This window comes from Conger conger, chromosome 9, assembly GCF_963514075.1.
Source record: "Conger conger chromosome 9, fConCon1.1, whole genome shotgun sequence".
NCBI lineage: Eukaryota > Metazoa > Chordata > Actinopteri > Anguilliformes > Congridae > Conger > Conger conger.
The window spans coordinates 15,322,520-15,334,520 of NC_083768.1; the positions used below are offsets into that span (position 1 = coordinate 15,322,520).

A 12,001-nucleotide genomic window follows, 5' to 3' on the forward strand; every position below is an offset into this window, starting at 1 on the left:
ATAACGCTGAAAACCAGATGCAAATGTCCACTGGAACACGGCAAGGACACAGTCATATAGCCCTAATAAGACAGAGTAAAAAATGTACGGATCCAACCGGACACAAATTTAACACCCATGTTTTTTTTGTAAACTATCCATTCATAACTGCAGGCATGCCCCGTTGCTGCAATCTCCTCTATTAGTCCTGGACACAGAGAGCGCACACTGGCAGGTACATTGTCCCAGAGGGCATGTGCAGTTAGTTGTCACTCTGCAGTCCAGCGTAGTTGCGCAGTAATTGTGTGGCAGAGTGTGTGACTGACACAGATGGTGTCGAGCTGGTCGAACCAGGCCTCCGTTTCATGGCTTCTCACAGCGGTCTGCACTGGGTAACGGCTTGGGTCGTTCACTTTCTGGGCTTCCTCATAATGTTGTTTTTTAATTTTATTTTTAGAAATAAAACTGGAATAATATCAAGGTGAACAAGATAGTAAAGACTGCCCCTTTAAAAGACTCTACGTAAAGACCTACACTCTGCTTGGTGAACATTGATTTCATTCTTACTAATCCTAGGGACCTGTTCCTTGGTGAGAGTTTTGGAGAGAATTTAATGTTCAACATGATTCGTTTGCTTGTGTTGGTAGTTTTTCAGTCAGTAAACAGCAATAGCAGCTTGATCTGCATTAGCTCTTTAAGAGGCAGAATATTATATTGTTACATTCCTTGTTTGATACTAATGGCTCACTTACAATGATATGACAAGGTCTGTCTCACTTTACCATAATGAAGCACCAACTAATTCTTCTTTCCATAACACATCCGAGTATGCTCCTCAGAGATTGTAGAGCCTGGCATAGCACCTAGAATTGAGGGCAATGCTGTGAAACATAAGATTACATGGCCTTTGACATAATACTGTATATCTAACTGTAGACTTAAAAAAGACATTCAAATGTTCAGTATGGTAATTCATGTTTTTTTGGATAAATGTTCTTTAAACCCTAATCCAGTAGCAGGTGGTAAGACCCTTGCTGAAAATTCCAGCTAATTTCCAAGCTGATTTGAGGTGTGTTTTTAACACTTTTTGCAGGTCAACCAGATGTTCACCAGCTTACCCTACCAGTTTAACCAGTTTTGACCAGCTTTTCCAGCTAGAGAACAGCTCTGACTAGCCACAGACCAGCTGTGACCAGCTAGAGGTGTCACACAGCTTAAACTGTCTTAAAGCATCTTTGAATCGCAACTGGTCTTAGTTCGACAGGGGCAGTAAATGGATATCAAGCTAGCTGAGGTGTAGCAGAAGTAGATGTTGGATTTTTAAAATGAAAATAGCTGGATAATTTTCAGGCACTATATACGGTATGTGTGTTATTGCGTAATCTGTACTATTGTCTTGAACATTGAAGAAAAGAAAAAAACAGATAAAATAAATTGGCCTAGGTTTGATATCAGCCTTCCGGATGATCTCCATAAACATCAGTATATTCCACATACATGAATCTCCATTAATGTCCAAAGCTGTTTGAAAATGTCTACCTCCTCATTCGTGTCTTCCTGGTTTCAGGCAGTGCTAATCAAGGGTGAATGGCAAAATGCTCAGGAGGATCACACAGCGAAGCACATCCTAACATAAGCTGTCTGTTCAGGCCAAGCCTGTTCAGTGACACAAATCGAGCTGTACTTTTTACAAAGGCCGTTTTCCATTGTCTCAGTGGAGCTTCAGTCCCACTCCTCAGACATCAACAAGCCAGCAGGGCAGGGACAGTGATGGAGGACTTTTTTACCCATGATGCTCTGGGGAAAGATCTTGAAAACAAAGCAACAGGAATTTCTACTGTGGACCTGAACACTGTGGTGCATAGGTTGCCTCCACTGTTCAGCCCAGGGGTCAGATAAAAGCAAAATTGCACGTGGATGCAACACAACCTCTACTTCCATACTATAACTAGATCTGCAGCAAAGCTGCCAAAAATTGATGGATAGCCCCAATCATGCTGCGCTCCATTTACGGTTCCTTCTGAAAACAAACAGCGCAACCGGAGAAACGTGTCCAAAATTATCCGCTGCGCTGTTTTACCACAGGTACACAGGTACGGTAATAACTGCGTTGCAAAAACCGAGAAAGGTAGTTTACCTGCAAAAAGTATGATGCTCTAAGTACAATGGTACATTGGTCATCAAATTGAAGAGCTCTGATTGGATTAAAAGTGAATAACCGAAGCTTACGTTCTTTTCGCCATTCATGGAATATGAAAAGCATTATGATTTTACTTTGCCAGTAATCAATTATAAGTGATTACGTATAATCTTAATTATCTCCGGCCTTTGCAGTGTACTAACAATAAAGGCCAATAAGCCAATCAGAGCTGTTCTGTTCTGTTCTGTTCATTTCCCCAGTAATTATCTAACTGTATAAAGTAGAAGTACATTAGGAGTGTAGTTAATGGCCCTATCCATAGTTAAACAGGCTGCTGAACAGTGTATCTGTTCAACTTAATGTGTGTTTTTATGGAGTTATATGGAGATTGCATACACAATTTTCATTTGCTGCCTGTAGAGTGTTTTCACACATTCAGTTTTTCTGTTTTGTTTGCCTCACAATTATCAAAGGAACCTCACTATCAATCAATACACACACTCTACAAAGCTTTCACTTAGAGACAGCAATTTCAAAAGAACAAACTCAGATCCCTGGAGACCAAACATGTGACCCGGAGGGAATTAACATTTAAGAGCATCTGAGTGAACAGAACCGTTAATATGCTTAACGAAGACACACACATGCACACACACACGCGCACGCACAGTACAAAAACCTACAATGCCATACAAAATAAGTATGTAAAAAAGATTTACTGTATTTACAACCTCAAATCCATAGCTGAGGCACACAGAATCATACAGTAAATGAACGGATGTACACAAATACGCGATGCATTTATAAGATCAGGTGAATAAAGGGGAACATTCTAACAGGTAAAATATATGAGAAGCGCTGGAAACAAGTTTACGTATGAAAAGAGAAGTGTACTCACGGAATGAATCAGACGATACTAGGCACGCTTTTCCATAGATCCCTGTAGGAGCTAGCCAACACAGCAGCAGAAGAAACAGAGCCAGGATTGAGTGAAGAGGTAAAAAAAAAAAAAAAAATCCAAGAGGGGGGTTAAGGTGTGGGATTTGGTCAGCAGCTTTGAGGTCTCTGTGGGGGTGGGGGGTTAATTATCTTTTATGGGGTGGTGGTTGTGACGGGGAGTATGGTTCACTATTCACCAGGGAAAAATGTCAGATTCCTCGTTTGTTGACCTCTAAAAACAGCAGTGTTCCTTTTGGAAAAATAAAAATTGAAATAGGAAAAAAAGAAAATACCACAGCCTCCAATTATCAAAGAGAGGGAGAGAGAGGGAGAGAGAGAAGAGAGAAGGAGGGATGGCGTCTCGTTCTTTCAGCGACAGAGAGACGGAGAGTGACGGAGTGACTGAGCCCGTGGCGGCTGACGAAACGGCGGAGCGGGGGGAAAATAAATGAAAAAGCAGATTCGGTCCGAAAAAAGGCCTCTCCTCTTTCTCTCTCTCTCCCCCTCTCTCTCTAACGTACGAAGCCTTCTCAGTTGAAGGCGGATTTTTTTTTTAAATGTCTCTCTAAGCGAGAAGACGAGGAGAGCAAAAAGCTGAATGAGAAGATAAACGAAGCTGCACCTGTTCCCCTCCTCGCCGTTTCCTTCTCTGTCCCTCAGACCCTCTCTCTCTGCGTCCCTCGCTCCCCTCTCCGTGTCCCTGCTGAAGCCTGAGGTACGGAGGCTGGGAATCGCCTGCTTTTTCAGCTGCCCCCTTATTGCGGTGACCCGCGCTTCCAGCAGCACGCACCGGCGGCTAGGCTAATCGGAGCGGCTAACGTCAGTGCCGCGCTATCGAAGGGCAACCGCGCGACTGAGGAGCCAGGGAAATGCCAGCCCAGGGATCGCTAACCGCTAACCCCCCCAGCCCACGGATCCAGCCGCCCCTCCGTCCCCTCCAGCCATCGAGCCGCTCTTCCGTCTTCCCCACCTACTCCTTCCCCTCTTTCCTTCTCTTCCTTCACAGCTCTCCAGGCTGAGTCCTCTCTATCTTCCCTTTCTTCCCTCGTTCTCTTTGTCGCCTCCTCACTTCGGTTTCTCCGTTCTACCGCTCTGGCCCTCTCCGCGTGGCGTCGAGGTTCTGCCCGGATTCCGCACCGACGCCTCTGACAGAGGTTCCCTCCGCACACCGAAAAAAAGGAAACGGAGGTATGAAAGTAAAAACTTTATCCCCCTGCTCCGCTCACAGTCCCGTCCGCAATCCCACAAAGGCCTGCGTAAGAAAAGCCGGGCGATTTTGCCGAGATATCTGGCGGAAAATTCTGATGGTTTCCGAGAATCCCATTGTGGTGTCCGCTTGTGAGAACGTCTCTCCTTTGTAAGTCCCTCAACTTAGCTCCATCTCTTTGTCACCAAGCAAAATCTTGTCCAGTGTTAGCATTAATACAATTAATTTGGCCCAGTGTCCCAGTTCTTCCCTTTACTTGGTACAGCTGTAGGTTCAAATCCAAGTTTACGGAAGGTGATGCAACCCAATAGCTGTCCCTCGTGCTTCCAGGTGCCTATCAACGCATTGCCAAACCCAGTTTCTCTAGAATTCTTATCTTCCAAACACGAGTCACTCCCAGACCCAGTCCTGGTTCTGTATGAAGACCTAGAACAGCTCACTGATCCAACTGGGGCTCCAGCTGAAATCTGTGGTTGCAGGCCTGAGAGGTAAGCGGGAGCCTGGGAGCGCGTTTAGCCGCTAGCGCGTGTGGGAGCGGGCGAACGCGGGTATGCTTTGCCTTGGGCAGCGGAGGAAGTGGCTCCAGGTAAAAAAGGAAACATAGAGATCCTCTGGCCCTGCAGCAAAAGAGAGAAGGAAGAAGGGGAGGAGAGGAAGTGTGAGAGAGAGGGGGGGGGGGCGTATAAATAAATAGATGGGAAAAGAGCATGGGAAAGAGAAGACCAGGCACATAACCCCAGCTTAAAGTCTCTGGTTCTCCATTGCCTCTTTGCCCTTCTCTGCTGATCCCTCCTTCTTTGTAGCCACACTTTTTTTTATCTGTGCCTCACCATCCCTCTGTTCTCTTTGCTCCAAGGATAGAGAGATTTCAAAGCCACAGGTTCCCATGCACTGTGCTCCCATCCCACAGGAAGAAAACTGGAACACTGGACACTCACATAGGAAAGGTGGGTTGTGTGCCATTGTGGTAAATTGAGTGCCATGGGGGAGAATATTAACACACAGTGTTTGAGAGACTCCAGCTAATTTGTGTTTATGTGTAAATGTGATGCGGAAGCATTGCCAAAATCATTATTACCAAAAGAACAGCATAATTCCCAAAACATTGTTACTTAGACATCATGTGGTCATACAGGCTAAAACAGTATACCAGTACTATGTCCTTACAAGGCAACACCATATTATGCAAAGTACCCAAGCTTGAAAGTCACTGTAGCGCTGGTTTTAATAGGTTTGACTGAATGTCATCCATTTTTACACTGATGTTCTAAATTTTCAAGCCTTTCCCTAGTATGATACATTAAGATCATTTTTCAAAGTTTTATGTTCAGAATGGGAAATTAAATGTGACAGGGGTAGGGTGGGGGGGTGGTGTTCAGGGTTGGTTGGAGACCAAGAAACGATTCCAGCAACACATATTAAATGAGACCAGACACATCTAAAATACTGGCTTGTTGATGTTGATGGTGCTGCTACGATGACAGTGAATAAGACTGATGTGTGTTTAGTGAGAGACAAGTTGGCAGGGGGTTGGGGGGGGGGGGGGGGGGGATAGCTGATGGATGTCAGAATGAAATTTTGTAAAGGACGAAGAAAGATCAGAGGAGCGTTTGATGGTGAAAAAAGGGAATGAAGGGGAAATAGCGAGTGTGACTAATGACTGCGAGATGGAGAAAGATACGGGGAGAGAGAAAGAGAGAAAAACACACACTCACCCATTTTAGTTCCCTCTCGGCAGGCAAACACAATCCCGGCACTGTGATTCCAGCCTGGCTGAGAAGGGAATGAGCCTCTGTACATCCATCAGCTGAATACCAATAGGACAGCTATACTGAGAGCCCAGCTACACCGGGCGAAGGTGCTAAGGAGACCGCGACGCGGTCGTACGCGCCCGTCAAATCCCTCTTGCGCAAAAACCATGAAACTCCTTTTCCAGAGATAAGAAGAAGGAAGAGAGACAGAAAAAAAAAAAAGATTTGATTCGGATCAATGCACGAAGACCTGGCACGTCGGCGCACACACACACACGTGCACGCACACACATACGCACGCGTATACCGACAGACGCAACAGCAATGACACCCTTGTTAGAATTCTGCAGGCCGTTCTTTGGTGAATAAAAAGCACTGGCCCCCCCTCCCTTTCTCTGACAGTGTTCTTAAAGAGGAGAACTGTGTTTTAGGGAAAGCTACACTACCGCTTCTCCCGCCTCTCCTGGTCCCCTTTTCTCCTTTTCAGCCCCCGACACATTTTGGTTTGTCGTAATTCCACAGTGCAGGACTGCAAACTGCATTCTCTCTCTATCTCTCTCTCTCACACACACTCTCTCTCTCTCTCACCCTCTCTCTCTCACTCGCTCCCTGCTCAATTGTATCCCCATACCTCTTCAGCTCTCTCCAATCCAATCAGCACTCCCTGCCTCTCTCCCTCTCTCTCTCTCCCTCTCATCTCTTTACGCCCTCCTATCCTACCCCCCCCCCCCCCCACCCCACCCCCACCCCCACCCCCGCTCCTACCACCCACTCCCCCCTTCTTTCCCTTTCTCCCTCTCGGGTTTTCGTAAAAAGGCAAATATGGACCGCCCCCTCTCTTTCATCCCCCCAGGTCAATCCTAGACATACACCGTCTCAAACACATATCACGCACACACACGCACATAGGTACACGCATAGGCGTGAATGTGTACACACAGGTACAGACGTATGTGCTCACACACAGGCATACACATTACATGTGCTCAAAAAGCCTCTCCTTCTTTTCGCACACAGGCACACATTTATACTCACACACAAACATAATGCACATATTCACAGTTTTACATAAATGTGCATACAGAAATATGCAAACTCCAAGGTAGTCACACTTAGAAAAAATGCATACACACGCATCACAAAGGAATGTTAATTCAACCAAGAAGGTAAATGGGTAAATTATGCCTTTCCACTCACACAGTGGGAAACAGCTATAATGAAGGTAACAACTGCTAAGGACACACAAACACATACACAAGGTATTACCAAGCTAGGAACACACAAACATTCATGCTAAAACATGACTTAAAACAAATTAAGTCACTGTGGGGCTCTTTGTCATTTACACTGTAAAGGCACTGGCACCATAAATCACAACTAATACTTGTAATACCCTTTTAATAGACTGTATTACAAGTACGACAACCAGTCTTTTGTAAAAAAAAAAATATGACACTCAGAGAAAGATCAATGTTCCCCTGTGATTTCTCTCCAATGTCAGTTGTACAGTTATCGCTGAAGGGTCGCAGGGAACACCCTGACCAGAAACATATTCCGACTGCAGAGAGAGAAGGCAGAAAAAAGGCGGCGCATTTCTCACAGAGCCCACAGTTTAGGGGCTGTAACTGTGCCGTGACAGCGCTGGAGCCAGAATTACAAAGTGGAGGGAAACACAGAGCATCATGTTCTCCACTGGAGTGTTTCACAGAGCCCTGACCCACAGCAGCTCCCTACAGCACATCACATCCAGCTCTGTGTGCCTGCGCTTTCTGTCCAAGTGCCGTGCCTGCGGGCACACGCCATCTCTCTCTCTCTATCTGTCTACCGATTTATCCATCTATCAATACATACAGTATAAATATATATATGCATTTAGGGAGCACTTTATTAGGTATTTTATTAGACTTTTTTTTTTTTTTTACTTATTGGTCTTCTGCTGTTGTAGCCTATCCACTTAGAGGTTTGATGCATTGTGTGTTCAGAGATGATATTCTGCATGCCCCAGTTGTAATGCATGGTTATTTGCGTTACTGTCGCCTTCCTGTCAGCTTTGACCAGTCTGGTCCTTCTCCTCTGACGTCTCTCATTTACAATTTGTTTCTGCCTGGAGAACTGCTGCTAACTGTGTTGTGTGTGAATATCCCAGGAGATCAGTGGTTTCTGAGATACTCAAACCACCCTGTTTGGCAACAACAATCATTCCACGGTCAAAGTCACTTAGATCACATTTCTTCCCCATGACATTTGGTCTGAAAAACAGCTGAACCTCTTTACCACGTCTGCATGCTTTTATGCATTTAGTTGCTGCCACATGATTGGCTGATTAAATATTTGCATTAACAAGCTGGTGTATAGGTCTACCTAGTAAAGTGATCACTGAGTGTAAAGTGCTATTCAATAGGAGGTCGATACACCACAATGGTATTGACCAGATCTGGTGTACAGGTCAACCTAATAAAGAGATCGCGGAGTGTATACACATTGTGTGTTCAGAGATGCTCTTCTGCATACCGCTGTTGTGATGTGTGGTTATTTGCTTTACTGTCACCTTCCTTTAACCAGTCTGGTTGTTCTGACCTCTTTCATTAACAAGGTGTTTTTGCCCACAGAACGGCTGCTCACTGGATGTTTTTTTTTTTTTTTTGTTAAAATCACTTGGATAAAATTTTTTAAAAAATTCTGATGGTTAATGTGAACATTAGCTCCTGACTTGTATCTACATGATTTTACCCATTGCACTGCTGCCACATGATTGGCAGCAGTACATCTAATACATCTAATATATATATATATACACACAGACATTATAGAGGTTATTAAACATTATAGACATACTGTTTATATAGAGAATTAATAGACTGAGATTTGGGAAGTAATGGGTTACATGCAAAATTGTAGTCCAAAATGGGCAATAGTCTTTCGTTTTTTTTTTACTTGCACACACACACTTGAGAAAGTATGTCAATATATGGTAAAATATGAAATCTCAGTAAAGACCGTAATTCTAAATATATGGTATACGTCAAAATACATAATTATTTTTGCAATTAAGCTGTTTGTAATAGTATTGTATGTTACAATGTTTTGAGATAAGTATACAATGAATTATGAAATCCAAATAAATGTGCATGTTCTAAATTTCAGGTGTATGGCTTTCTATTATCTACATTTTTACTTCATTCATTTCATAAATGACTGTAACAATAATGTGTTCTCTAATATGTACAATATATTACATCTTAGTTCAACTTCAAAGGAAGAATAAAAAGATTTTTCTTAATGAAGGAATATTATCTCTATTTCACTAATGGTGGCAGCAGAGAAACGGCATAATAACATCACAAACTGTACTCAGCTGAATGAGTCTCAACCCTGAGGAGTCACTGAATCACTGATGTTACAGTTACAGATCTTTGATCAGGGCAGACAATAATTAAACAGCCATCAATCATACCAACACCCATCACCGGATCAGTGATGCCGCTTCAGTTTGAATACAGCGCACGACAACTGAATTGTCTCGCTTGACAAGAATAGCTGTCAATCGTCCATTCTGAGTTCATACAGGACTATCAATTGCCACAACTGCTAGCTATGGTCAAGGTGACACTCCACACCTGTGCGCAGTATTGTGGTCATAATAAAGCTGTCTAGACAAATGAATACAAGTAATCTACATCCCTTGAGTGAAAGGATTTAATCTTGGGGTCCTGCTGCATCGAGCAATTTGCACTGGGAAATGATAAATACGTCTTTGGACATGTTACACAATATCGTAATGCATATATTTCTATTTTCATTATTATTACTGACCGTTATCTTTATTATGAGAAGCAGCAGGTGTGGGTTTGTGCTCATCTACAGACTATCATCGCTCTGTAAATATGGCTCCTTTCACCCTGATGTTTTCTGTTATCATCCCTCTTCCCGGGGCTTGACCGTGGGCCCTGTGTCGCCTGTGGCCTGGGAGGGGTGCAAAGGGGGGAGAGAAAGAGAGGGATGGAGAGAGAGAGGGAGGGGGAGAGAGGGGGGAGGGAGGGAGAGAGAGAGAGCTGATGTGCAGCCGGAGTTGTGCGCCAGGCCTGTAGAATAATGATTAGCTGCTCGGTATTCCAGTCACGTCGACCCCACTATCAATGAGAGAGTGAGGGGGGGAGGGGGAGGGGCGAATGAGAGGGAGAGAGAAGGAGAGGGGGAGAGAGAGAGAGAAGGAGGGAGAGAGAGATTCACACAGAGGAAAACATTGTTAAAAAGATGATAATGTGGAAGGGAAAGAAGACAGGAAAGAGGAAGAGAGAGCGGAGAGAAAGAGGTGATGAAGGACAGAACCACACCAGCACGTCACACACGGGCACCGATTGAGGCAGGGACGGCCACCGCATGAACACACATTAATCACACTGCGCATCAGGACCGGCAGACCCACACACACACACACACACACACACACACACATACACACACACATACACATTAATGTGATGTGCAGTCAGTGGGTGCATGTGTGCCCGTGAACACAAATACACACACACAAACATGCACACAAACACACATGTGCACACATACGCACACGTACACACAAATGCACACACATACACACACACACACACACACATACCTGTACACGCACACACATACCCAGGGAAAGAACACTTTGTCAAAGCCATAGCAGGTACAGGCACATCAACAAAGCAAGAGGGACTGCAGGGGAAAATGAGAGAGGGAAGAAAAGGATGAGAGAGAGAGAGAGAGAGAGAGAGAGAGAGAGAGAGAGAGAGAGAGAGAGAGAGAGAGAGAGAGAGAGAGAGAGAGAGAGAGAGAGAGATTAGTAATAGAGGAAGCAGGCATTACAGGTTAGGGGCAAAATTAGCAACAGACTGAACAGAGGGAAAGACATTAGATGTAATAGCAGTAAAGCAGCAGCTCTGATCCAGAAGCATCCTCGTGAAACCCAGCAAATAATCAAGTGAGCAACAGACAGAAATGTGACTGAGTCAAAAAATAAACAAAAATTCCTGAGAGAGGGTGGAAGAGAAGACCACAACAGTGTTCACACATTATGCATAAAAACACACCGGCCGCATGCAGGTCAGCTCATCAGTTGTTCTTTTGTCAATTATTTTGATCAGTTCTAAGTCATTGATTTTAGTTCTACCTTTTATGGAACCACTTTACCATTAAAGGGGAACCACTTGTTGGCATGCTTTGTAAGATTTTTTACCTAGAAAATATAAACCATGCTCAGTCATATCAATGATGCATCTCGGTCTTTGCATCATTGATATGAGTCCATGTTCCTGTGCCTGTATTTCTTCTTCAAAGATGTGCTTGGGACCTTTTCTGGGCATGTTGCTGTTTTCTATATGGCGAGGGGTGGGTCTGGCTCCAGAGCCTGTGGGGTGGCATCAAGCTTCAGTGGAGCGTTTGTATCGAGCGAGCTACGGCAATGATGGGGCACAAGGAGCACAAGCACAGGGAAGCAAAACCACAAGCATACAGGGCTTGTCCAAAAACCACAGTGAACCGTGGAATTTCTTCTCCTCAATAACAACAGGTATCAAAACAGATATACCATCCAAATAAAATTGGCATAAAAATGGCTATAAAATGTAAAGAAAGGGGTGAGTGGGTGGGGTTGAGGATGGAGGAGACTGTGATTGCAAACACAGCCCACAGCAAGGCTGAAAATCCTGCAGTTAATGAATTTCTATGGGAAATGTGTGGGCTCTGACACGGGAGGAGTTGCTTAACCCCTTAAGTATCACCCCTTTTCTTGACACAAGCTTGAAAATGACATACACAAAATAAAATGGTAACTATTCTTGAACCCTTTTGACTACAAGGATCATCGTGGTCTCCTCTGAAAGGTAACCCTTTCCGAATTATTTCAAAACATACTAAAACACTTTTGGTAAAGTGAAAGTGGAAGGTTTTTTCGCACTGAAAAGATTTTCTGTTTTTGAGTGGATACAGATTATTGTGCGC

The 12,001-nt window shown here is 44.2% G+C and overlaps 1 protein-coding gene across 1 annotated transcript in view; it reads right to left on the bottom strand.

Moving 5' to 3' along the window:
* The window catches only part of LOC133136168 (glutamate receptor ionotropic, kainate 5-like), a 67,192-nt gene extending 64,080 nt beyond the window's left edge, over positions 1-3,112 (bottom strand). The window contains exon 1 of the mRNA XM_061253430.1: positions 3,018-3,112. The gene's annotated coding sequence lies outside the window, so the exon portion shown is untranslated. The remainder of the gene's footprint in view (positions 1-3,017) is intronic.
* Positions 3,113-12,001: the final 8,889 nt, after the last annotated feature.